At 41.2% G+C, this 26,977-nt stretch overlaps 1 protein-coding gene and 1 long non-coding RNA gene across 2 annotated transcripts in view; both read left to right on the top strand.

Moving 5' to 3' along the window:
• Positions 1-26,977, top strand: part of LOC116048947 (microtubule-associated protein 4) — a 155,312-nt gene that overhangs the window by 95,818 nt on the left and 32,517 nt on the right.
• On the top strand, positions 9,563-14,172 carry LOC118494381. The gene is made up of 3 exons (XR_004896514.1): positions 9,563-9,684; positions 10,264-10,265; positions 14,162-14,172. It is a non-coding gene; the product is annotated as an uncharacterized LOC118494381 (long non-coding RNA).

Raw genomic sequence — 26,977 nt, 5'->3', positions numbered from 1 at the left:
GGTGTCTTGACTGTACTTATTAAAGTAAGGCTGCATTCACACCAAATCAGGCATTGCCGCGAAAACGCCAGCCCCCCCATTCAATTAAATGTGGGTAGTGCTTTTAGGCTAAGGTAGTGAGGATCACACGGGATGCCGAAAAGTAGAAACAGAATACACTTTTGGAGAAACACAATACAAAAACCAACTGCGGTGGCTAAACTACCAGCGATCAGACAAAACACAAATGAGTGGGAAACACAAATGGAGACACAAATGGCCCATTTAAGTGACACTCCCTCAACGCCGCACAACTGTGCTAATAGCAGCAACGTATGATTTGGTGTGAATGTAGCCTTAGATGGATAATTAGAAGCTTGCATGGAAACATTTGTCTAAAATCTTGACTTGGGCTTTTTGGCTTGTCCAATTGGGACTGTTTTTGAGTGACTAATGCATGGGTTCAAGTGTTGACCAACTGAGGCTGTGGATTGGCTTGACTTTAATCTGTGAGTATCTTAATTCCCAATGATGCACTACTGTGATGTTCTCATAATTAACAGTGTTGCTGTTGATGGGTGTGCTACTACTAACCAATCACGGAGTCTTTCTCCTTAGCAACACCACTAGACATCTTCACAAAATAAAAACACCAACCTCTTTCTCTCGTCTGTCCAGGTGTATGTGTTAACACTGTAATCACTGTTTCCTTTGCATCCAGGGGTTAGGTGTCACTATCTTCTCTCTCTTGTGTCCAATTAACATTGTTTTCCTTACTAGCGGCCTGTTTCTTTCCAACTTATCCTAGAAAAGAATGTTGAAGGAAAAGGCATAGTTGGTGTCATGTTAACTCTCCCTCTGTTGTTATGCATCAACAGTGCACATCCTGGTGTGTCTCCTGAGCGTGTAACTTTAAAAAATCATTTGATATATACAAAAAAATATGAAATGGTAATTGTTGTTTTTGTCGATTTTACCTTCCATGTTCTGTGATGATTGCTGCCTTGGCTGCTCCTCCACCATAGGTGAGTCCTATTTTAACTCCTCTTGTAGCTTTGTTGTGTTTTTTTCATGCTTCAATATTGAGACTAGTCGCTGTGATGATTACAGAATGAATAACAGAAGACGCAGACAGTTCAGCAAAAAGGCTGCTGTTGCTTTAAACAGAAATGAGATGCTGACGAAGTAGATGCACTCAAAACAAGAGCTTTCTTCCCATTGTTAGCATTAAGTCAAACATATTCATTGTAGGCATTGGACTCCGACAAAGGTGCTTCTCCTGTTTATGAATTTGTTAGTTAGGATATCAAGGCACAGCAGACATCTAGATTGCGGATCTCTACTATCTGCAGATGATGCTGGCTTCATCGAGCCATAACCTACGATGTCTACAAAAGCAGGTTACTCAACTTCTGTTAGTATGTTGATGCAGAGTTCCAGAGGATTCATTTACTTGTTCTTCCTTTCAACACCTCCTGTCTCTGCCTCCCGTTGGAGGCTGTAATGAGGACTGAGCAAGCCTTCAGCTTGCCACAGGAACAGCAGAGTGTTGAACCTGGCTATTAAGCAGCTTTGATTAATGGCTTCCACAAGAAGCAAGGGCTTGCATTAGTGTTTTTGCCATTTCCAAGTCACATAGATAAACATGTATTGCAGCTTTGTGGATGAAACATCTGCTATCAGTGCATCTTTGTGTGTGTGTTACATGCAATACATGACAGCAGTAAATGTCCTTTATCAGATTTGATATACACTATTGCAGTGCCCGTTTAAAACGTGTCTGTTTGGAACAGGCTGATTGCTTGGCCTGTGGTACTGCTGCTTGCAGCTTTTTCCAGAAACCATTGTACCCCAAAATAATGAACAGAAGGCCCCCAAATCAGTTCATTTGCAACAAAATTGTATACTACTGACTAGTGACTGTGCATTTCTACTTCAGAGGAAAACATTGTACTTAAAATATGATGTAGTATTATTTTTTTAAACTATCCAGCATTATATTAGATTTGAAAACTTCACCTTGAGCATACGTTAAGTAAAGTACATTGTGCTGATATTTCTCTCTTTAACTCTTCACTTTATGTAAACATTTGAATGCAGGACTTGTACTGTGCAGTATTCATAGTTTTAGCCTACTATTAATAGTTCATATTTTTAGATTTTATCTGATATATCTTATTATCTGATGAAAAACACAGGTGCCTACTGACACTTCAGCTGTTCAACTGACTTCAGCAGTTTAGATAACAGACACCCAACTGTCCTGCTGTAATACAGACATGTGAACTAATGACAGATATTTGCCTCCTTCATGGACTAATGGCGGTGCATGATTGAAACATTGACGTATGATTAGATTATTTACTTATTAATCGAAGGTGCCTTAACAGTTCCGGATAGTTCCGGCCCACTTTACCCCTGGCTGAATTATTATGAATGGAGCTTTCCAGTTACTCTGAGTCCCCAGCAGAGGTAGCCTAGGCTGTTTGTGGATGTGGACATGGTTTGCATTGAGCGCCAGGGGAGAGAGGTCTGGGGATGGCTCATGAGAGCAGTGCCAGGTGAGATGATTGACACAGCTGGTGCTCATTGAATAATTATACTGGAACCTGGGATGTCTGGCACACACCAGAGACAAATAGCCGTGCTGGCTGTTGTATTTCGTTTACTATTTAAATGTTTACCGAACTGTCGGGAGTTTTGGAGCAGCCGGACTACGTGCGCCAGAAAAGCCAGGCGACCAGAGGCGTACGGTGAAACTGTGTATTCATGTTGGAAGTGTGTGTGTGAGCAGATGTGAGAATAAAAAGAATTGGAACGGATAAGGATAATTTATAATCCCTTATTGTAAGGGCAGAGAGATATACAGGAGTAACAATGAACGGAAGAAGCCTAGATTGAGATGGAGAACAATGTCAACATTAGGGAGGGTAGTGTTTAAAACATGGAAAAAAGAGAGGGAGGTTCAGAGAAGTATTAAGCCTTGATAAAAAATAGCAAATAGCAAAATAAATGTGCACAAGGGTGATGGAATATACAAGCACTGCACAGTGTGGTAGTAGATCATCTTTATCCACCACACCTGTCAGTTTTACAATAGAAAGAGCCAGCAAGTTACCGACTGAAGCAGATGTATAATTGTGTATTTTTTCAGTCTAGAAAACCAAAATGCTGTGCCTAGTTTTCAGTCTACCTTATTACCTTAATGTGAGGCTATTGATAGACAACCCAGAGTACAACGTGTCTCCTTCTGACAGCACACGACAACCATCTACACATCTTTGAACTGCATATATGTATGCATCACCCACACATGTACAAACATAAAAATGTACATATGAATAATGCACAGGCACTGTGTATTGACCATAACTTCCAGAGGAATATGGTCTATGGATTCTGTTGGCTAAAATGACATAAAATAGACTTAAATCTGGAACTAATTAATATTTATATTTTTTATTGGTAGATAGATGGTAATCAAATGATTATGTGTCATTGTTTTGGTTTTGGTTGCAAATAGACAACGTTAGCAAGCAACTAGTGGTGAACATAGTGAAGCATTTAGCAGCTAAAGAGCCATATGTATATCTCAGGAGTTGGTGGAGAACCAAAACAGAGCTAAAAGGAATATTGGACTAATATTTGCCAGGTGCCACAAACAGGACTACATTACCAAATGAATGCTAATTATGCTTTGTGTCTGCTGGATGTGTAAATAGCTAATTGTTTGCATTGACCTTAACTACTTTATGAGGTGATATTAAAGGTCCAATATGTAATATATTACTGTATTTAATTTAAAAAAAGACCACAATATGTCATCAGATATTAAGGAAACATGCTAAGTTGAAATACTATCTTCTCTGTCAACAATGCTAAAGCCAGTATTTTCTAATTTGAAATTTCCATTCCGTGACTGAATGTCAGTTTTATTTTGGTGCCCGGGTTGCCAGACATGAAACACAAACTCGCAAAAACAATGGCTGCAGCGATCGTAGCAACAGCCAAACAAACTGGATTAAAAGAGATAGATTCATTCTACCCAACCTATAAAAACTTAACAGTTGCATGACCAGAGATGCGGTAAAACACAGAGATGATGGACAGCTTAGAGCCCAAAAGGCTGCCGAGTTGGCTAATTTCCTCCTAAACAGGTAAGGTAAGTGGTGAGCTTCATTCATTTCTATCACAGCTAACATATTTGTGATGGGCATTTTCAGTCATTTCAACATTCATGTGCTCGTATTAAATTATATAGAGTACTCAAGTTAGTTGCTCGCAAAAAAATTGAGTCACAGCTGGTGAAGTTATCCCGACTAGTGCTAACACACTAACTGATAGCATTACCGGGGGACCTGTCATGCGGGCCAAACCTGTTTACAACCACCGTGACAGACAACAGAAACCACAGCTTCAAGGTTATGATATGTTGGACAGTAAAATGATTCCCACTTTGGCATTCACCCATAATGTGTAATACAGTGTACACACAAGCTGTATAACGGGGTCTGGAAAGTAGTAGTACCGAAATCTCCTCCGTGCCAAAATCTTTCCTCGCTTCTTTTCAGCGGCCGTAGCTGACAAACGGTGACTTTGACCTGGGTATATTCTACCGCAAGGGCGGTGCCTTTTTAGTGGCTGTTGTTTTTACGTTGAGCCAATAAAAGGTGACTGTCTTCCGGGTACAGAGCTCCGTGAGAGCATGGCCTTTTACAACCGTAAACAAAGCAGCATCTAGCTAACATTGACATTGTGTGAAGTTGGGTTTAGCGTTCACAACCTGGCAATCCCTGTGAACTTCAACGCTGGGGAGGAGGGTCCGTGGGAGAAGGCTCTCTCCAGTATTTGGAATTTGGACTGCAGTAACCATTTTAAAAGTATTACATATTGGATCTTTAATATTATGTTATTGTTTTGTTCACAGTTTTTTCCAGTGCCCCAAAGTGGTTTCTTCTGGCCTTCTGTATGATTTCTGATTCTCTTTCCTGAAATGGTTATTTCTACTCAAAACATATTAATTTAAATAAAAAGTAACCAACATAAACAGGGCAAAAACCCCTGTTCTTCTCCAGCACCAACACTACTCCTTCTCTCCGAGACAGAGCTCAAACACACATGCCAACCAGTGTAAAGACCAGAAATATACCACCGTGTTGGTCCAGTCTCCCTGCACAGACACGCATGCAGTACACAACTGAGTCATCAAACTATTTGAGGACAAACACAAATCCTCAAAAGGCAGACAGGCGTGAATATACTTTATCAGCGGTCTATTTTTACCACATAGTGCTTTTCGCTGTTGTTTTGGCTCCTTTCATTGGGGAGCAGGCTGTTAGATGGTAGCCCAGAAGGGACATTTGTACAGTATGGCCCCCATCCCTGAGATGGGGTGAGCTAATGCCTTTTGACGTCTCTGGGGGAAGTGTTGGGATTTTACCTTGTTGGCGCCACTGTAAAAGCCAACAGCTAACTGTAGGACAAGATCGTGAGTCACTCTGGGTTATTTTTCAGAAGGTGTACCATGCTTCAGCAACAGATTTAACCCATAGAGAGATGGCTCCAGGCCAGCAGTGTGGGCTGTGCTTAACATGTTATAAATGTTGAGATTGACAGTAAAAGGCAGTTGGATCAGCTCAGTCAGTGGAAACTTCGTTGAGTTTGGAGTTTGTCTTCTGCATGGAAAATAGCTCTAATTGTGCAGCACATATCTGCATGTGGATTTTGTGAGATTTATTGAGAGGATGTAGGCTATTTTAGTATTTTTGGTACAAATGGTTTTCACTACTATATACCCAGGAATCATATTAGTAACATTAAATCCTTAAAGGTTGTTTGCTATTACGAAAATTTATTTGGGTTCATACGCTCCACACCCACCTCAAATGAAACAGATGAATATATGAATATCATCATCCACCTGTAGTTTACATCTATCAATATACATCTGTATTAGACCATGAGTCAGATGAGTTATTATTCTTCCCAGTTGGGATATTACACCAAAGGTCAGGCTTTTTCAAATGGCACAATTCACATCACATAAAGACAAAAGTGAGATAGTCGCTACCAGCTTCATGCTTCAACAGTACTTAAATAACTAGGGGTGCACGATTCAGAAAATGTCATGATTCGATTTGATATCGATTTTTAGGCTCAAGATTCGATTCAAAATCGATTTTCGATTCAAAAACGATTCTTGATTAAAAAAACGGTTACTTTTCCCATGTGATTGCAGTAGACATACAATTTAAAAGAAAAGAAACACAACAAATTAAATGTAGTTTGATATTACTTTATATGTCTTCATACAAAAATAAAAAAAACTTTTGCAACTAAAAACTGCAAAGTGCCAAGCTTTGGCCAGCTTTCAAATACATTTAATTCAAATATAACATAAAACTGTTAAATAAAAAGAGCTTTTCGTTCAGAGTTGGGTGGGAGTTTAGAGCATTGAAAGAGTGCGTTGGTTGACTGGCATGTTATGTACTTTAGGTTGTTGTTCGGCCACGTCTTTAATGTTAATCTCTGGGTGATGCCGTACGATGTGAGTTCTCAAGTTTGTGGTGTTTCCAAAATACTTAACTTTCGCTTTGCAAAGCCTGCATATAGCATGATTCCTATCAAGTTCTGTCTCCCCTCGAGGTTAAAAAAGCCGAAATGTGTCCAAACTCTCCCCTTCAATGAGAATGGAGCAGGTTGAATAATTCTTTCTGTGAGTTTTGCCATTGTTTGCGCCGACTAAACTACTTCTGCTGCACTCGTTCTTCTGATTATGACAAGAATTAATCGATTTTTGGAATTCTATGAATCGATTTTGAATCGGTAGAACTTGAATCGCGATACGAATGTGAATCGATTTTTTTGCACACCCCTATAAATAACAGCAATAGCATAATCCTCCACAATAATACCCCCTTTTTAACTTCTAGGAATCAATTGCAAATCTGGCTAGTTAAAGCACCAACCAAAATCTTATTGATGTTCAGCAAATTAGCCATCAGCAACTTCTTGATTGTTTTTTACACCCTTTCTCAGACTTTACAAAAGTTATTTCAGAACTAAGGAACACTTTATAAAACTGTTTTGACAGGCTGGAGACTATTCCCCATCACTACAATAATGAGTTGAAATTTATAGATAGAGATACTTTATTTCTCCAGGAGGAAATTAAGGTGTCCAATAGCTTATACACATCATACATACACATAGGCACACAGACATATGACATCCACGCACACATACATACTACAAAAATGTAATGTAATGTAATATGTAATGTAATATTGTGCTACACTCTAATGTAATTATCCCTTCTGACATTTGTGATAAGAGGCCTTTTTTCCAGAAGTTTGATTACTCCAAACTTGTGCAAAACATGACTTGAAAAGCTTGCCTGGCTAAATACCTAAAAACTTTTTCCCCTGTAAAAAGAAGTTGACCTGATTTCCTATTTAGTAGAGCAACTTAATGTTCTGAGATTTGCTTAGGCAGCAGGTAAGCAAACAAGTAGGTCTGTACTGTACAGTATTTTTTCAGTGTCCTGCCAAGATAAATCCAAAATGTCAGCTTTGCTCGAAATGAGAAACAAATCCCTAAATGTATGTTATATAAGGTATCATATATATATATATATATACACGTAGGTATGTATGGTATCATTATGGCAATAGCTTGGTTCTTTGGATCAGCACATTTTCAACGATTTTAACAAAAGATTTTAACATGTGTCACAACACAGACAGGCAGTTGTCTTTTGTTACATTTAGCTGAAGTCTACTTCGTACATTGCATGAAAGTTTTGTGTGTAAGAGCATTGAAGAGAGTGTGTTTTGCAGATTCAGCTTCTATTAAATATAAATAAATAAAAGTAGATGCTGGGCTTCCTGGGTAGCTCACCTGGTGGAGCGCATGCCCATTTACAGAGGCTTGGTCCTCGCCGCACCAGCCGAGGGTTCGGTTCTGACCTGCGGCCCTTTGTTGTATGTCACTCTCTCTCTCTCTCTCTCTCCCCTTTCATGTCTAAGCTGACCTATTGAATAAAGGCCTAAAATGCCTAAGAGGAAAGCATCTGAAAAACAGAAGCCGTTTCCTTAGGCAGGCTGACTTCAGACAGACTGAGAGACTTTATAAAAACTGAATGACCGGAAATGGACGGATCTGAGGAGTGTCCAGAAAAACAGAGTGGCAGAGGCATGGAAAAAGATAGACAAGCAAGCAGAGAGATGAGTAAACTATACAAAATACAAAAAAATGACGTTAAAAGCGTTAAATGTTCAAATATTTAAAACAATGCATGACAAGGGAATAACTATGTACATTTATGTACATGGTGTGTGCTTTACATTGAGATATGTTCCTGCAGTTTCACATTATAATTTGCTTTCCCAACATTATACTGGTCTAAATAAAATCTGTGGCTCCAAAGTGAGATGTCATTTGTGGATCACTGAAAACATATAGCCTTGGGCAGAGCTCAAAGTTGGTCCAGGTAATGTTTTTTTATATGCCCATTAACCTCTAGCCAATAGTTCTGAATCGTGGGACATTCCCATAATAGGTGAAGAAGCATTTCCAACAGTTGGCGTTGTCCCTGAGCTTCAGCCTAAACAGTCTGGAGGGAGTCCAATACAAGCGATTAAGGATCTTAAATTGGATTATTCTAATTTGTATGTCTCTTGATACCCTTGTAATACATACATTATATGATCCTACTATTTCTCTGTAACAATAATATTTAAATCGGCTGTCCAAATTATGTCAGAGCATACGATAGAGTAACTGTCTCCTGGAAAATCATTGCATAATTGTTAGAATATTTTCATTATCAAATGATAGACAGAGACCACTGAAGATATATTAAAGTTCCTTTTACTTGAGAACCCAACAAGGAGGCAGTCTCCGCACTACAGAATAGTACAATGACCTGATGAAAAGCTCTCTACAGCTGCTTTTTATAAAACCCAGTGAAATGTAATAAATTATGCTACAGAGTAGATGTCGTCAATTGTTACCTTGTCAGAGTCGATGACGTCTCCCCTATCTGGTCTGGGAGGGCATGTATGCCTTCAGGAACACACCGTGCTCAGACAAGGACACGCAATGGCTCCATGTTATCTTGTTTAGAGTATTCAGTATAATATTATTCTGTGCAAACAGTTTAATAAATAACAAGAGGGAAAGTATGTATCATAATTTCCCTAACAATAATAAATGGATGCTTGCTGTCCCAGACCTTATAGACTTATCGACTCATCGACTTATAGACATAACCTTTATAGTCTGAGATAGAAGATTCCACTGTTGAGGTGGAATTCCTTTCCACATAACGTAGGCTGGTGTCAAGTAGCAAATACTTTCAGAAATTAATTCTGGTGAATAATTATTGTCTCTCAGAGGGAGAGAGTGTGATGTCTTCATGCCAAACAACAATTGAAGAAATTTATTTTTGAAAACATGGCCATGTTCATTAAAAGTCCACAGACTTGGAAAATATTTAATTTTTTTTATTTTATTGGTTTATTTAATAGGGACCATGCATATTTATGAACATTGTTGTATAAAAACACCATGTAAATATGCCAGAATTAGTAAAAATAACTACTTTTCATCTGTAGTCCCTAGGCAGGTGACATAGGACTAACATAGAGACAGCCAGCAGTCATACAGCACTCATTCACTAAACATTAAAAGGTCCACATAATGGTGACAAAACAAACAACAACAAAAAAACAAATACATGATGACAAAGAAATTATTCATCCACCTCTGTACTGCATTCAATTTAACAGTGGAAGTGTGTGGATGATGAAATGTGTGACATATGTGACATATGTGACAAGGAGCACTGAAGCTGTCCTGTAGGCTCATGGTGGCCCAACACCTTTAACCTTTAATCATGTATCTGTCCCCAATCTGTACTTTACAGGGCCAATACAGAAGGTTGCAGTTATACTTTGGAGTATTTTACCATGTTGAAAACTGTACAGGCCCTATTAACTGAATATTTACCATTTACTATTGTGTCATGTTATTGAGTGAATGCATCGTCAACTTATTTCTTTCAAAGTGTGCAGGAATGGGCATTTCAGCCATACAAACTGAAAAAAAAGTGTTTATTCTTTCAACACAAAGAAAGCGGAAGATGACAGATATCCGGGTGAAAAGAGCGTGATCCGGCAGAATTTCCCACAGCACTGGAGCAATCTCGGAAGTGGAACGTCGTGGATATAGACTATCAGCGTCCTAATATGTCACTTTAGTAATTTACTCTTACTTACTTAGTAGTTACTTAAACCTGATTCCCTCACTGTAAAATAGTCACACACAGAATTGCTTATTGTGAACTAGTTTAACTAGATTACGGAGGCTGTAGACTGCATTCTAGACAAAATGTTGATAAAGTGTCAGACTGGGTGCAAACAGGGGACTCAGAATACAGGACTCAGACATGCAGTAAAAGTCACAAATGGGGACTTATTGTACAGAAGCGATACAAAGATCAAGCAATGGTTTAAACAGAAGACAGAGGCTTGTTTCAAAAAACAGGCAGCGGTCGAAAAGGTTCATCTGGCGACATTATCCAAAAAATACTAGGGAGAGACTTTGGTCAAAAAACAGACAGAATGGAGCGGGCGTGTCATAAAGGTCAAATTGGTATTTTCAAGTTTCCAGTGGTAGACAGATAGAGACTTGAAGTGCCTTTGGGGAGGGACAAGAGGAAGGAAAAGAACAGGAAGGGGGAGTTGTCATAGCAACCAGTTAATGTTGCCCTAGGAACAGCAACAGATGCTAGAGTCACAGTATTGAGACACTACATTGATAGCACACTTGCTGATGGTACCGTTTTTGTTTGATACAGACGCACACAAAACTATGAAATGGACACAACACAGGTACAACTCTACTGTGCCATTATTTCAGATCAGTATACTTCTTGTAATTAGGGGTTAATTTCTCACATTTGTTACTGTATTACCATTTCACCATTAATTATAAGATTCTGTTTTAGAAATCGATCAATAAATTGTTTCCAGTTGGATACATATTAATTATTTAACACATTCTTCATAGTAGGGTGTCCTCATTCTCTAAAACGTAATTGTTAGACAGAATCACAGACCAAGATCCTTTTGCAAGACTAGGCAGTAAGGCACGGTAGAAGAGGCAGAAATACCAATCAGTCTACCAATAAGAGCCTCAAAAGACCAGAGGGCATCCACATTTATTTTGAAAACATTTTGTGATTTTACAGAAAATGATTGTATGTCAACTCCAAAATCTCACACTTTGATCTACAATAAAACCAACTGTCTGACCAACGGAAAAAAACATTGCTTCACAAATGTTATGCCCTCATTCTGAAGGCTGTCAGAAGGCACTGTGGAACTGGTTTTACATACAAAATTATGTTTATAAATCAAATAAAAATACTTGATGCTACAGTGCCACACAATCTTCTGAACATAGTCATACTGAGAAATCCAGAGAGAGTTGTGTGGAGCTGATAGTCTTAATTAGCTTTCTAGCAACTCATTTGGCAATGGCTGGAATGTAACGGACGTTCATTAATATCAAAAAGTTACACACTAAAGCTTTAATAATAAAGTATCTGAGGAGAGCATCTGATGGTGGATCGTTTCTCAAACTTTTCAAATTAAAATCCTCACCCCCCATATTCTCCAAAGTCCTATACTTGGACCCATTCTTTTCTCAAGTTATATGCTCCTCGTATTATCTAATAAAATGCTAATGACAACCACATTCACTTACATCTAGAGCCTAATAATTAAACTAGCACACTTTATTTACTGTCTTCGGGACACGACTCCTGCATGGCTTAGAACCTTCTCCAGTTTAATGACCTAACAATTCTAAAGTTATACTGCTTACTCCTCATCTGGGCACCATTTCCCATTTTGAGTTACATGCAAATACTGTAATCTTGGTGTCGTATTTGATTCAGCTTTGAAATTTGACGAACAAATGCATCAGGTAATCCCTAGATCCAAGACTCTCTCAAAAGCTGCCCCAAAACTAAACTTTTCTCAGTTTATCTCACACTATTGAACCATTCAGTAGCCAACTTAAAATATATTTTTACTCATCAACTGTGTCTAACCTTCTCCTATATTTTCTTCTTTCTTGAGTCGTTGAACATAGGACTTTTTATTTTACTTTTCATGTCCTTTTATTTTTCTGTGTCCTTGTTGTCCTTTGCAGTGGGTACTGTATGTTGTCATAATAACAAAATGTAGAAACAGATAGAGCAGGCATGCTACTGTCTAGGTTTTGTGGTGGTATGTTTTGGTAAATGATTACATTGCACAGACCTCAGTGGGAGGCAGTCAGTTACAGCAAAGCCTCCCCCCCTTTCAGCATCTTACAATTATGCAAAACAAGTAAACAAGGGAGGCACTGGTGCATTTCTGTACCAGTCTGTGAAATATGGAGATATCCTAAACCAGCAGGCATACAGACAGAGATGAGAGAGGAGGAGGAAAGACTTAGTGCCATCAAAGAACAGTCTGAGCTGAGTACCAGACAATAGTACATTCTACATTGAAAGTTCAAATTCCTGCCATGTGAGTGTCAAATTATATCGATATGTGTCAAGAGCCTTTTACCATTTAAGGGTTATTAAAAATTGAAAGCATTTTAAAAGGAGGAGGAGGAGGAGAGTGAAGTAGATGGGGCAGAGACTGAGCTGTCACTGGTATGAAATAACCTTCCGGCAGCCTGGAAGAGAGCGAGCAGGATGGAGCGATGGTAAAGTGCCTGGTGCTGAGGTGTTTTTTTCCAACCTGCGACTGCCTGATGAGTGTCTGGCTGTGACACAGGTGGACTAATCCTGAAAATGGAATTGAAATGCCACCTCAGGCTTAATATATAGGAACTGACTTTGTCTAGTAACACCAAACAACAGGAACTGCAGGCTAGCGATAACCTAGTCCCGACTTTAGACACAACGCGGCACACAGTTTTCTTTTGTTTTATTCACTTGGGATCTTAGCAAAATTGTACTCAAATCGAAATCTTATTCAAATCGTATGTAATGACCAAGATTTATTCCTCTTCAGTGTCAGTAAACACAGCACATGGGCCAACCAATGACTGTGCTGTATTTAGAGCTCAACAAGATATTTAGGGCTGATGTACAATATTGTAACCCAAAAAAATATCTCCCATGTAGTTCGTGTTAAAAAAATGTATTGGCTCAGGTGGCTTAGATATGATAACTAGATATCATTTTAGGTCTTTTAGTACTATGGATTAGCCCAACTTCCAGCTGCCCTCTATCTTTATTTAAATGCTACAAATACATAGTTAATTAATATGCTTTGATTACATTGTTGAATGTAAATGGACTGTATTTATATAGCGCTTTTATAGTCTTAAAGACTACTCAAAGCAGTTTCAGGCAGGCAGCATTCACACACGCATTCACACACTAATGGCAGAATCCGGAGCAATTCAGGGTTCACTGTCTTTCCCAAGGACACTTTGAAATGACTGCAGAGCCAGGGATCAAACCACCGACCTTCCGATTGGTAGACAACCACTCTGCCACTTGAGCCACAGGGCCCCCCCCCCCTCCAAATTGCCCGTATAATTAAATTCAGGATAAAGTGACAGGCTGGCACCTAATAGTGGTAACAGATGGAAATGTCACATTTTCAATTTCCCTGTCGTTCTTTATTTTGTAGATTAATTTTGTCTCACGCAGCATGGTTTCCCGTCCAATTACCTTTTTGGTTTTAGGAGCCCAGCTCAGCGCTCTGTGTTGCTGTCCATAATGGCCAACAGACTGCATGCCCTCCGGGATAATGAGCGTCATGGTAGGAGGAATAGAAAATTGTTGGTGGACATCTGATGATATTGGTGGTAAATGTTGTAAACACAGGCAAGAGTTTGTGGTTTTGTACGTGTTTGTGACAAAGAGACAGAGACTGCAATGGATGGAGTAGATATGTCCATGTTGGCCAGGGGTGCCAGATTCATTCATTATGAATAATGAACTTAATAGATAAGGCAGTTGCAGCTGCTTCATAGGGAATAGTAAAGCCGCTGGCTATTATGTCATTAATTAATAAAAATGAATGAGACACTCACTCCTCTCTTAATTATGCACTATTTAGGCAAATCCTTTTTTTTTTTTTTTTTTATCACCAAGTAATGCAAGAAGTGACATATGTATAACATATGGATGAACAAAGGGAAAAACGTTTGGTGTGATAGAGAGATACAGCCCAGCTCCGGCAACCAGCTGGTCAATGTTCATTGGCATCCCATGGAGAACAGTATTATCTGAGCAATCCTTTTTTCATTTTCCTGTGTCTCTAATGTCAAACATACAATATAATAATTTCTCCTGGGGGATAAACTATTCTTTGAAGCAAAATCTAACATTTTTGTCAGCCGGATTGGTTTGGCTGAAGGTAAAGTTAACGGTTTGTATTGTTGGGAAGTTGACCTTGTACAATAGTGCTGCCTATGTGTTTTTTTAGCTTCTTACTTGTACTTACTTTACTTTTAAGTTTTTATGCTACTTTGTACTTCTACTCCACTATATTTAAGAGTGTGTACTCCTTAGCTCTAAATTCCACCAGTCAAGACAATGCTTGTGATTCCACCAGCAGAGAAGGCAGTGCGTCCCAGAAGTGGCTCGTCGCAGTATTGTTTTAGCACCGGTATCAGAAAAAGCCAAACAATGACCAACCCTAATGTGCATGTGCAGAGGTTGCGTTAGACTAGATCATAATCTATTGTTACCCGTCTTTTTTTAATTGTCATTTTTAAATGATAATAAGAAATATTTAACAGCATTACATTTTTTTATTTTTAAAGACAATTTTTTGGGGCATTTTAGCCTTTAATAGACAGGACAGCTGTAGACAGGAAAGGGGGGAGAGAGGGGCGTGCAGCAAATGGCTGCAGGTTGGACTCGAACCCTGAGCTGCCGGAAAATATTCGGTTAACACGACTTCTGTATGTAAGGTTGGGTACCTTTCGCATCTGAACCAATACCACTACCGATACTGGTACCTGGAATTCGGTTCCGGTACCCAACGGTACTTTTTTCGGTACTTTCCCTCTGTAATTACAAAAAAATTATTTCAGTTGTAAAAATAATTCCAAACCTATTTACTTAGAACATTATGTTATTTATTTAGAATATTTTACACTGACAGAAATTAAACAAAAACAAAAATAAAACCCCTCCCTCTCTCCTCCCAAACCGATCCCTACAACCTATTAAATTTAATAATTATTCAACTTTTATTCTTGTTTTTGTATATTATTCTATTTTAGCCTAGTTTTATTTTCATCATGACTGTTTTTAACTGCTCTTTAATGTTTCATGTAAAGCACTTTGAATTGCCTTGTTGCTGAAAGGTGCTGTAGAAATAAAGTTGCCTTGCCTTAGAACCTCAGCCTGTCAGTCAGTCCCCAGGGCACACAACCACCATTGTGCCTGCTCAGAGGAAGTGTAACGTCAACAGCACTGCGACCGCTTTCGGCTCGCCATTAATATCATATCACGGTGCAGAGTGAAAGGTGTCTGCGTGAAAAAACTGTAACCGCACCTGAAACCGCTTTATCGGCACTGCCGTGACTCACTGTTACTTCAACAAAACCGCAGAGCCGACATAGTTTACTCCGTCCGCACCTCTGCGCGCGTGTGTGTGTGTGTCAGACCTCTGCTCTCTGTCAACATGCAGAGAGGACAGATAAGCTTGGCACCGTTTGATTTGACGTGAACCAATATTCGATAGTACCGACGTGATTCGGTCGGTACCGGTAAAAGTACCGGGTTCGGTACCCAACCCTATCTGTATGTGCTATACATGTTTTTGTGTTTTTCCGTGTCTGCACATCATGTGCTTTAGCCCAGTACGGATGTCTTTGTTCATCCGTCATCTATCTCTCCATCATCAGACTGGTTTCCAAGGAACTGCTTTCTTGCCTGACAACTGTAATTAATACAGAGACACCACTGACTGGAGCAAACTCTTTGACCTGTGGCAATAGGCAGAGTATATTAGCATAGTGGAAAATCCTCCCTGGGGTTTGTAGCATATTAATAACCCTCCCCTTCCTCACACACACACACACACACACACACACACACACACACACACGCACACACATTATCCTCCCTGCCTCAGCCCCTGATTCTTCAGACGATACCCCCACCATCACCACTAAAACATCCCCTCAAACTATTTCCCCCAACCCCCCACGTGGCTCAAGCCGGCACACTGATGAGGAGCCAGTTGCCATAGCAACAGGAGGCAGTTGCTTTGGCGACTAATGGGAAGAGGGGCTACAGAGGAAACAATGGATGTTTAGCGAGGATGGGGGTGTTGTGACGGGCTGCGAAGGAGATGCCGGCTATAAATAGCCGGCACTAAAGGCTCTATCTCCTTCCATAATCCATTTCTCCAACACCTCCTGCTGAGATTATCCTCCTCTCTCTCCACACCTGTGTTCATCACTCCTTCTCTCTATTTCTGCCTTTCATAGGTGAATTAGCATGTAGAAAAAATGTCTGTCTGTATTATTCAGGCCACAGTAAAGCAATTTCTCACTTTTTTAGCTGACTTTATGTTTGGCAGTTTAAGATAACCTGCATGGGAACGTATAGTACAACCTCATTACACGTTGAAGGAGCCTGGAAATTGTAAGAAACAAGACAAGACAATTGGGCTTAGGCGATATAAACTATAAAAACATGGATTGTAATATAAACACTTTCTCGATAAGGAAAATAATAAACCGAGACATACAACAAAGACAAAATAACATCACACATATGAAACTGTTTCAAACCAATAATGAAGTCTTTCAACAGTCCTCAAAGGAAAATTCCGGTTGATTTCAACCCGTAGCTCTGTTGTTTGTAAATTTGGAGTGCTGTCAGTAGCGAGAAAAATGAAAACAATCAGTGCTGCCTACACCGTGTTATCCTCCTGCTAGAGTTAGCAGCCAACAGGCTTAAACAGAGGTTACAGCTTGTTGCTACAGTCATTACTATGGAGATAACCACAGCAAATCGTTTTTTGGGGGGGGATAAATACGTTTTGGAATCAGATGAAAAGACAGGAGAGATGAGCCCTGCTTCTGAGAAACTTCAGCACAGAAAACGACATAACCCTAAACAACAAGAATTTAGAAGATATCAATATCATATCATATGTTGATATTGACATGTTTGCTATATCTCCCAGGCCTACAAGACAAGAGAGGAACATGGCAGTATAAGAAGAAAACTTCAGTGTTTTATTGTGGAAAACACAGCTGTTTCCTGTCACTGTTACCCTGAATCAATCAGACCATTTAAAGGTGGCATGCAACCCTTTGATTGGCCACGGCTTTTGGTTTGTCTGAATGCCTTCCCAGTAGCCTGCACGGGTTATTAGGCACTTCTGTCCCCCAGTGGGATTATATAACACTTTGTAGTGTGTGTGTGTGTGTGTGTGTGTGTGTGTGTGTGTGTGTGTGTGTGTGTGTGTGTGTGTGTGTGTGTGTGTGTGTGTGTGTGTGTGTGTGTCTTTGCCAGTCAGACAGGGTGAGGTCATCCATTTGGCGGGCTGTGGGTTTGTCCCCATGAGACTCTGGTGTCAGTTTGGTACTTCAATAGGCAAGCAGACAGGGAGAGAAGACATTTTGAAAGATGTGACACACAGAGGCAGCGACAGTACACCGACCTGGAGCATGTCTACCCACCTGCCAGCCTGTCTGCCTAACAAACTGTCTGACCACACCTACCTGTCTGTGCAGGTGTGATGTGTAAAAGTGACAGTGACTCTGTGGGATCAGGGTTTTGTGATGCAGAGGGGCAGAAATACAGGCCTAGGCAATGGAACAGGCTGTAGTTGATGTTACTGTACAGTGATTGAGTTGGTTGGCATTGCAGTGGAGGCATGCTTTCCAACTGTGGTGAAGGCTGTCTTTTAATGGTGTCCAAACATGTAGGCGTCGTCAGGAGCTGTTTGACATAGATTGATGGGTGGACTGAGGGAAGGGAGAAGGCAAACTCCGATCTCCTGAACTCATTGACCACATACTGTGTCAGACATACTGAATGGTAAGACCTAAGGGTAGATTTTATATTTCATGATTGTAATGGCATGGTTCCCACTGTGGAGCTATTTATCCATGTTTCTTTATTATTGGTAGCACAAATAACTGTAGCTAAACCTCACTATTGCTGTCCTCACCTACAGTGTTCATTTTGAACTACAGTCACCTCCATCATAGGTGTCCTGTTTTACTGCCCTCTGTTTTTTAAGGTTTTATTTCACATTGTCACAGGCCCCAACAAACTGAATGAATGCTCCTAAAAAGAGTAAAGATACAGCATTCTTGATATTGTTTTTCCTTTTTTGCCCACACAACTGGATAGAAGAATGGAATGTGCATGCACTACTTTGTGGCAACATATCATCCCCCAAATACCTTAGCAAACTTTTGAAGATGACCTGGTCAAACAGGCATCACATGGAAAACCCACAAAAGCCAAAACAAGTGCAAACCCTAAAACTGCGCTCTGCTGCCTGATTGTTACTGGCACACCCCCTGCTGCACATCTCCGCACACTTCCTTGAAGTCAAACTCATGGTGTGTCACCAAAATACCAAACCTGCGTGCACCGTGATGAAAATGCCACATCCCTGGAGCAAAATCCCGCCATTCACTGTGTTCTGCCATAACAACAACAACAGAGCTCTTATTGTCCTACATGATGTTGTGCATTCATGAACATGGTAAATCAGATGGAAAGCTTTCAGAAGCTTCAAAAACAAAGAACAGTTCAGCCCTTAAAAGGTTACACTGGCTGCAACACATGAGGAACAAGACAATATCTTACTGCTATGCCATGACATTGTGATAGGGATTTGTAAATGGAAGTCATCATTTTGGCTCACTGTAAATGAAAAGATACCAACATATCAGGTAAGAATGGGGATTATTTCTCTATTGAAATGCCATAAAAACACCTACACTGTGTATATGTGAGAGAAGGGTTCTTAGGAGGGCATTGTCTCATTTCTGCTTTCGAGATGTCATTTTTTTAATACCTGTCCACTGAGCTGGTAACTACTCTATGGGATATGCATTTCTAAAGAAGAATATTAATTCTTTTTGCTAGATTCACTCATAGACATTTCATTTACATTCATTACTACTACACTACAGGGATTTAGGCTGCCATAAATAAGAATTATTATAGAATTATTCATAATAAATGCAGTAATTTGTGATTGTATTTGTTGAAAAGGTGTAAAGTAAATATTCTCTACCTTGCCATGCACACATTGATGGCTGTTTAGCACTTGTTTTTAGTTGATTGGGACATGCAGGCATTGATTCTAAGGCATTCTGACTATGACTGCTGCATTTTTAAACCATGGTCCAGAAAGGTATTTGTCATGTTACACAGAGTTCTCGTTTGAATAGAATGATTTTTTTTTTTTTTTTGTGGTCTGTCATATTGTTAACACTATACACATGGGTTGATTCCTGTGTGCCAAGCAGTTATTTGGTCCAAGACTAGACACAAAAAAAGAATAATTATTGTTTGTCACATAACATAGTTCCTTTAGATATCTATACATTTGTTTTGTTTTTTTCAGTTGTGTCTATGGGCTGAAGAGAGACGTTTTCTCGTTCTCTTTTTTTGTCTTTCCCCTTTGTGTGCTATTAAAATATTTACTTTTGCTTTCAAGTGGCTCCCCACCTTTCCCTTTTGCAGTGCCAACTTGGCATGACTCTTTTTTCCAGTGGGAAACATGGAGTGAAAACAAAGCTCTTGTTCATTTAGTGTTTTATGAAGCAATTCTTCCTTTGGGTATAAAGAACCATTTGCAGTTGTGCTTTTGTTAAGTAAGCCATTAGACCTCCAAATGAACACGATTGTTAATAAGGACCTCTTGAAGTTGAACCTTTAGAGATAGGAAATAGTGTTAAGGTGATTTTGGCCAATCTGCATTTGGATATTTTATTGAATGGCTCTCAAAGGACACATGCATGTGTGCATTGATGTACCATTCAATGCACTTCATTGACATGCAGTGCAACCGCTCCAAAGCACCACCAAATTCTCAAGTGAGGCAGAAAAAGAACTTTTCAGTCTTTTGTTTGTTAGAAAAAAGCAAGATGCAGTAGACAAACCAGACAGAAGTATTGTAGCCTTCAGCCTTGCATTTTGTCCTGTCCTGTCATGGTGTCAGGAGGCGACATGTGTACCCCCCACCAAATCGCCACTGCCCTCATACTAGTCCAACTTTCCTGTTTACCCTCACTTCCTGCATCCTTTGTTGCCCTTTCTTTACTTATACCCCCTCTTGCTTTTCTTCTACACCTTCTTTCTCCATACTCCTTTGACACTCTGATCTTCCTTTCTTTCCTGCCTCTCCATCCTTCACCTGCTTCCTGCTTCTACTCATTATCCTTGCTTCTGACTCCTGCCTCATTCTTTCTTTTCTTCCTCTTTTCCTCCCAAAGATAGCCAACTGTCATCATGACTTCCACAATCAGTCCTCATCCCTATTCTTCGCTTCTACCTCCCTCTTTCTGCCCTCATCTGTCTGTATCCACCTCACCTTCTGTCCCGCCATCCCTCGCCCTGTCCTTGTTTTCCTGTCTGCCTATTATAAATCATTGTTTTCTGCTGACGTTCAGCCTTCAGTCCAAACTGACAACCAAAAGAACGCCTGTAACCGCCGGCTATTTTGACTGGCACTGGACACACACACACACACACACACACACACACACAAAGCCCAGCAAAAGCCCCAGGACAACATGTGTCTCCCTCTTGCCCACCCTTACTTTCCCATCACATACTGACCTTTGCCTAAAATGCATGCTGGGTAGCCTCAATGATCCATCTAGATGTACCAGTTCCTTTGACAGTTAGGTAGAAGGTATAGCTATAATGTTATGTATTTAATGTGTGCAGCCATAAAATGATATATTGACACCATCTGATAGCTGCGCATCTAACCCTGTCTCTCTCTGAGGTATGTGAAAAGTTTGTCTGAAATTAACAAATAAAGGTATTTTTCATTATGAATATAATGAAGGTATTTTGTATGTCTTTTTGCACAGGTTATTGTTTCCCAGCACCTGCAAAGATTTAATAGATGTGGGTGTGCCTTATGATGATTCCCAGACCCAGAATGGGTGAAGGTTAATTGACAGTAGCTGAAGAGCGATCTAAGTAGCAACATTTGCATTAACGCCAAACAGAATCAACGGCAAATTAAAACAGGAGCAGATCACAAAGCAAGGAGACATCTTGAAAAAATGCAAAGTACGTTGTTACTAGAAAGTAATATACTGACTATCTCTGATATAGGGCTGTTTTAAGAAATCCCTGCGTTTCTCTGCAGTTAAGGTAAATAAAGGCCTCAGCCACCATTGGACAATATATGATGTTTTAGATTATTCTTAATTTCTTTCTGTGTGACGCAGGTGGTTTTCAGTTGTGATTTCCTGAACACATATTAGTGCACAAACACACAGTGACACCTCGTATATTTGTAAGTCACTCTAACTTCATTGGGAATCACACTTTTGGTGCGATCAGGAAGACAGAGTAACGGATATGGAGCTGAAAGTGTTTCTGTGCAGCACACCAAACTGAGTTCCTGTTAAATCCTTACAGGCTTGACTCAGTGTTCGTCTGGGTTAGCCTGAATTGTGTGAATTTGTGCTTGTATGAGCATGTCTGTCTTTCATGAATGTTTCTTACATGCTACGTGGCAGAATGATTACCCAAGTGGTAGTCTCGCTTTGCCAGACCCTCCTCCAAAGCTCGCTGGAGGAGAGTCTGGCTGCTCCACATAGCATTCGGGGATAGGAGGAAAATGTGCTCTGGATTATTGGCATTTCTTTAAACCAATCACAATCGTCTTGGGTGGTGCTAAGCACCGGAGAAATGTTGCGGTGCCGCTACACAAAGGAAGCCCAATGCAACGGATATCCGGCCTAAATGAGTGAAATCCGGCAGATTTTCCGGCAGCAACGGAGCAATCCGGGAAGTAGAACATTGAGGATATAGACTACCCAAGTGGATACACTGTGTGTGTGTGTGTGTGTGTGTGTGTGTGTGTGTGTGTGTGTGTGTGTGTGTAGACATATGTGTTAATGTTTGAGAATTTGCATGTGTTTGTGCATTTTGCATAGCCTCTGTGTTCAATTATCCAAGTGTGTATATGATCATGGTAGTATGGGGTGTAATGGAGTGGGATTCTCCACATGTGACCAGATGCAGTCTGACAGACATCACGTTCTTTGAGAATGTTCATGTTCATGCCCCCTTACCAAAGAGCACTATGTTATTTTTACAAAGACTAGTTCCAAGAAGCTCTCCAGTTCTTCAGTTTTTCATTTCAAACATCAAGTTCTCTTGACCAGAGGCTTTACTCCTCATCCTTCTCCCATAACTCTATTTCCCATCTCCCTCTCTTCTTCTTCCTCTTCTTCTCTCTCATACTGAGCGTTTAGATTGGAAACGCTGGGAAACATGTATTGCCTTGCACATATACACATACTTAGGTACACCTTTTTGCTAAGATAGATAGATAGATAGATAGATTTTATTGTCATTCAACTGTACATACAGAGTGCACATATGAACAAAATGTTGTTCCACTGGCTCATAAATACTTTATTTTCACTAAAAACAAAGTTTAAAAATAAATAAATACATGCAAGTTTAATAAAAAATGTTTTTGCATATTCTCACCCATTTACACACACTGTTGTTCATGCCATTATTTCTCTTATCAGATTTGTCCCTCTCTCTTTCTTCCTATCTCAAAACCAGCACATTTTGGAGCAAAGGTTGTCTGCAGCCCTACAACAAGCACCATGTACTTGTTTGTAACAAGGAGGTGTTACAAAGCACTCCTGGAGAGGTAGTAGACTAGACCCCAGGCTTTGAGATTTGAGCCTACATCGTTTTATATTTTATACAGAGCACAGCATTAGGTCAGACAAAAAGAGGAGCTAATGAAGTACAGAGAAGGTGTGTAAAGCAAAGGGAAAAAGTGTATTAACAGGTCAGTTCAGATAGAAATCCATTTTTATTGCTCTGGAGGGCATCAGAGATGTGGAGGTGTGGAGCGGTATGCTTTGGAGAGGTTTTGAGTTCAAATCCACTTTCCCCCCGAAGCGCCTGCTTCAGCCCTCACTCAGTCCTCCCTGGGGGGAAGACATTCCTGTGTGTGTGTGTGTGTGTGTGTGTGTACACGTTGTGCTTTTTGCCATGAGACAGAACAAGAGAAAGAAAGGTGTTGAGAGGAGAAAAATGTGGAGAGAAAGAGACAGCTAGAGGGGAGGGGGCTTACTCACTCCACCTCACTGGGTGTGATCTTGGAACTGGCAGCAGCCAATTGGCTACCATAACTGGGTCACGTGACCACTGTAATAATCAGTGAGAGTACCAGAGAGAGAGAGAGAGAGAGAAAGAGGGAGCGAATGAGGGAGAGATCTACACATCCTGTTCACCCTCAGTGTGTGTTTGAGTTATGAGCAGAGGCACAGCACGAGAGACTCCACGCACACACACAGAGCACACCTGAGTGATTGAACGAAAAGGAACAACAGTGCAAGACAACAAAGGAAAGAGGGAGAGAAGGGAACAGAAGTGGTGAAGATTACCTTTAAACACCTGAGACTGAGACAAAGACCGACTGTGAAACAAAGAAAGGGGAAGAAAGAGAACAGAAAGGAGAGACAGCATGTCTTCTCTCTCTAATCAGCAGCCTGCCTCTCCTTTCTCAGAGTACAGTGAGCTGTGTAAGGTGCCGTCTCTAACGTCCGCCGTGCCAGCTCAGAGCTGGGATTGGCAGGCTCCCACAGGCATGGACACGGGCAACCCGAGGGGCCTGGTGGTAGGTAGTGGGGCTCTGGCACCGACTGGACTCACAGATGAAGACAAGCTGTGCTTCTTTGAGCAGCCCGGCAGGGGCAGAATGGATGCGGAGTTGAAGATGCCGGGCAGGATTGGGGGCATGTCTGGAAGCACCTCGCTGGGTAATGCATCACTGGGCAGCGCAGGGGAAAGCCCCAGCAGCACTCTGTCCTCCTCCCCATCTCCCTCTCCAGCTTCCCCAGGCAGACTACCCTCTGCCCTGGGATGTGGGGGTACCAGCAGGGTCTCCCTGCCACCAGTTCCTGGATCCCCAGCCAGGCATATGGAGTTGTCATCACCCACTAGTGCCATGCCTTCACACTCAGTGGGAGCCTCACTGATGGAGGCATCCCCAGTAGATGGAGACTCACCATCTGAACCATGGAACAACTCCTGTTTTGCTGAATCCAGCCCAAAGGTTGCCATGCCCCAGGTGGCTCCTAACTACTGCGTCATTGGAGTGGTCAATGACAATCACTTGGAGAGAGGCGATGAGGTTTTGGCCGGAGCCGGGGCAGCCCTGGGGGCCCGAGAATTATCAGAAGGCTCTTCGGGGGACAACAGCGAGGAGGAAGAGATAGAAGAAGAGGAGGAGTTGGAGCCCTGTTTTATGGGGCGAGCTCAGCAGCAGAGGAAGGCTATGCGCCGTGCAATGTCTGAATGTTCCCACCTATCGGTACCAACCAGTCTAGAGCTGCCTGATAAATACCCAGGTGGAGATGAGGCCGAACTGGACCAGCTGGAGTCACCCATGGGTGGTCCACGTCGCTCACCACACTCCATGAAGCGCTCACTTACCGTCGCAGAAGATCAGCCCCAGACCCCGCCGGTCACCCTCTCGGCAGCTGGCACCACACACATCGATCTGCGGCAAACCTCACCTGAACCACGACTTTGCCTCTCCCCATTCCCACTGCTTAAGGACAGCAATGCTGGTTTCCCTCTGTCACCACTAGAGGCCCCAGTGGAGGACTTTAAGGTGGAAAAGGAGCCAGGTGGCATTTTGCTTTCAGTGCCCCTCAGCCCCAAGGGGCTCAGCAGCGGGAATACCCGCACTGATATGCCTGTAGACTCTGACAGTGATGGGGAAACTGGTCGCAAATCGGACATGGCTAAAGATGCTGAGTTTGACGGCAATAAAGCAGATACTAAAGTCGACACTAGTGCAGGTGTAGAATTTGGAGCTGGCAACAAATCGACATGGGACATTGATGGTGACCTTGCCACTGGTAGCTTTACCAGCCTTGGCTTGAACTCCAGCATTAACCCCTTCTTCACACTGGATGGTAGGTGGAAGTCATGTGTGCAGTCTCCCCCTTTTAACTGTGTTTGTTCACAAACTGTCAAAGTCTGACTGGCAAACATGTTAAATTGCTTGCAGGATGCAGGATAGCACTATGAATAACTTTCACAGACTGCTGTCACCCAACCCAAAAAGTGGTGTGGCAATTTAATTGAAGGGATTTGGTGCTGAAGAGTTAAAATGGGTGCAGCATGCAGGCAGGGAATTAGGAAGGTCTAATAGGAAAGATCATGTATTGATCAAGTGTTGTCTTCTGTTTGGTGGATTTGTGAGCTACAGTCAAGCACAAACAGAAAAGATGTCTTGTTACCAGCAACCCTAATGAGTCATTATTCAAATAGCATCTCAATACTACTACCCTTATCATTGAGGACTACTAAGGGAGGACTATTAAAAAGATCTTGCGGGTGTATTGATCTATTGATTAAGGCAGTGATTGTTCGTTGATTGTTCGAACATTTCATTTATTTTCAGTTTCAGTTTCTAACCATACTTGGTTGTCTGGTCTAAGCTTGCAAATGGCTTGGGGTTAGGCATAGCTTCAGAGGCAGACTGAAAAGAGGATTGTCAGACAGCTGGAGAGATAGAGAGGGAAAGAGAAATAATGAAAAGCTGAGAGAAGTCGACAGCAACAGATCTGCCCCCAGCAGGCTACTTGACATTCCACGATGGTATTATCTGTCTCGTTGTGTTGGTCAAAGACCGCATGCCAATTTTAGATACAGATCAGCCACAGAGTGTGTGAATAGATCAATTTAAAGTGTGTGAATACTGGGACACAGGTATATTGTCTTAGTTTTTGCATTTGTGGACACAGGTGGCTATGTTCATATGCTACTGAGTGTGTCTATTCATATGCATACAAATGTGTGTTGCAGCACAATACTGCAAGCTTGCAGCATGAGGTCGTATAGTAGCCGACTCTCCAGCTGACATATACTGTAGATAAAGAGTCAGGGTAACACAGCTCATTATAGCTGATGGAGACTTTGTCTTTGTCCAACCTCATTTTCTCTCATACTCCATTCTTTTTTTGCCTGTCTTCCTGTTGCTCTGATTGCTCATTAGATTCTTGGTGAAGACAGTCACGGTCATGTCAGATAATGACCGCCTCTGAGCCAAAATGGGGTCACTGACTGGGAAGTGCGGCCCAGTATGGTGGTGCTTTCTACAATGACCATCTTCCCTTTGTGTCTGTCTCCCACTTTTTGTCTCTTCCCCTTTTGTACGTCTCTTTCTTTTCCTCTTTGCTCGCACGCCGGGGTTCTTTTCGCCTTCCGCCACAAAGCTGAGGGTGGCAGGGGCTGCTGTCAGCCTGGCCACTGGAGTATTAAAGGGGCAGTGATCTTTATTTTCTGCCCCCTGAAGTCTAAACAGGAGCATGGCAGAGTCATCAAGCCACAGGCTTTGTGTTGTATGTTTGCATCTGTTTGCTTTCTTACCAAGGTCATGGTGTTATTTCATGGGTCATTGTGTAAAAAACTTTTATGTCCACACTGGATAAAGCAAAGAAATGCATGACTGTTTGGTTACTTGAAAAACAAAACCTGTTTAGGAGTTAACGTTTTCCCCAAACAATGATGTATTGTGGGCAATGCATGCAGCTCTATTGTGTGTTGCAAATGTGCAGTATACTATAGCTTTGTCTTAGCTCCATCTCTCTAAAGAGGTTGTTGGAAATAATGAGAAGCATATTTTAAAAAGGAGAAAGAGGATTGGGTGGGGTAATAAATGGGGGGGTGGGGGAAGGGAGGGAGAGATGCAGA

This window comes from Sander lucioperca, chromosome 23 (genome assembly GCF_008315115.2).
Source record: "Sander lucioperca isolate FBNREF2018 chromosome 23, SLUC_FBN_1.2, whole genome shotgun sequence".
NCBI lineage: Eukaryota > Metazoa > Chordata > Actinopteri > Perciformes > Percidae > Sander > Sander lucioperca.
The sequence above is the reverse complement of the archived record's forward strand: the minus strand, read 5'-3'. Positions and strand labels throughout refer to the sequence as shown.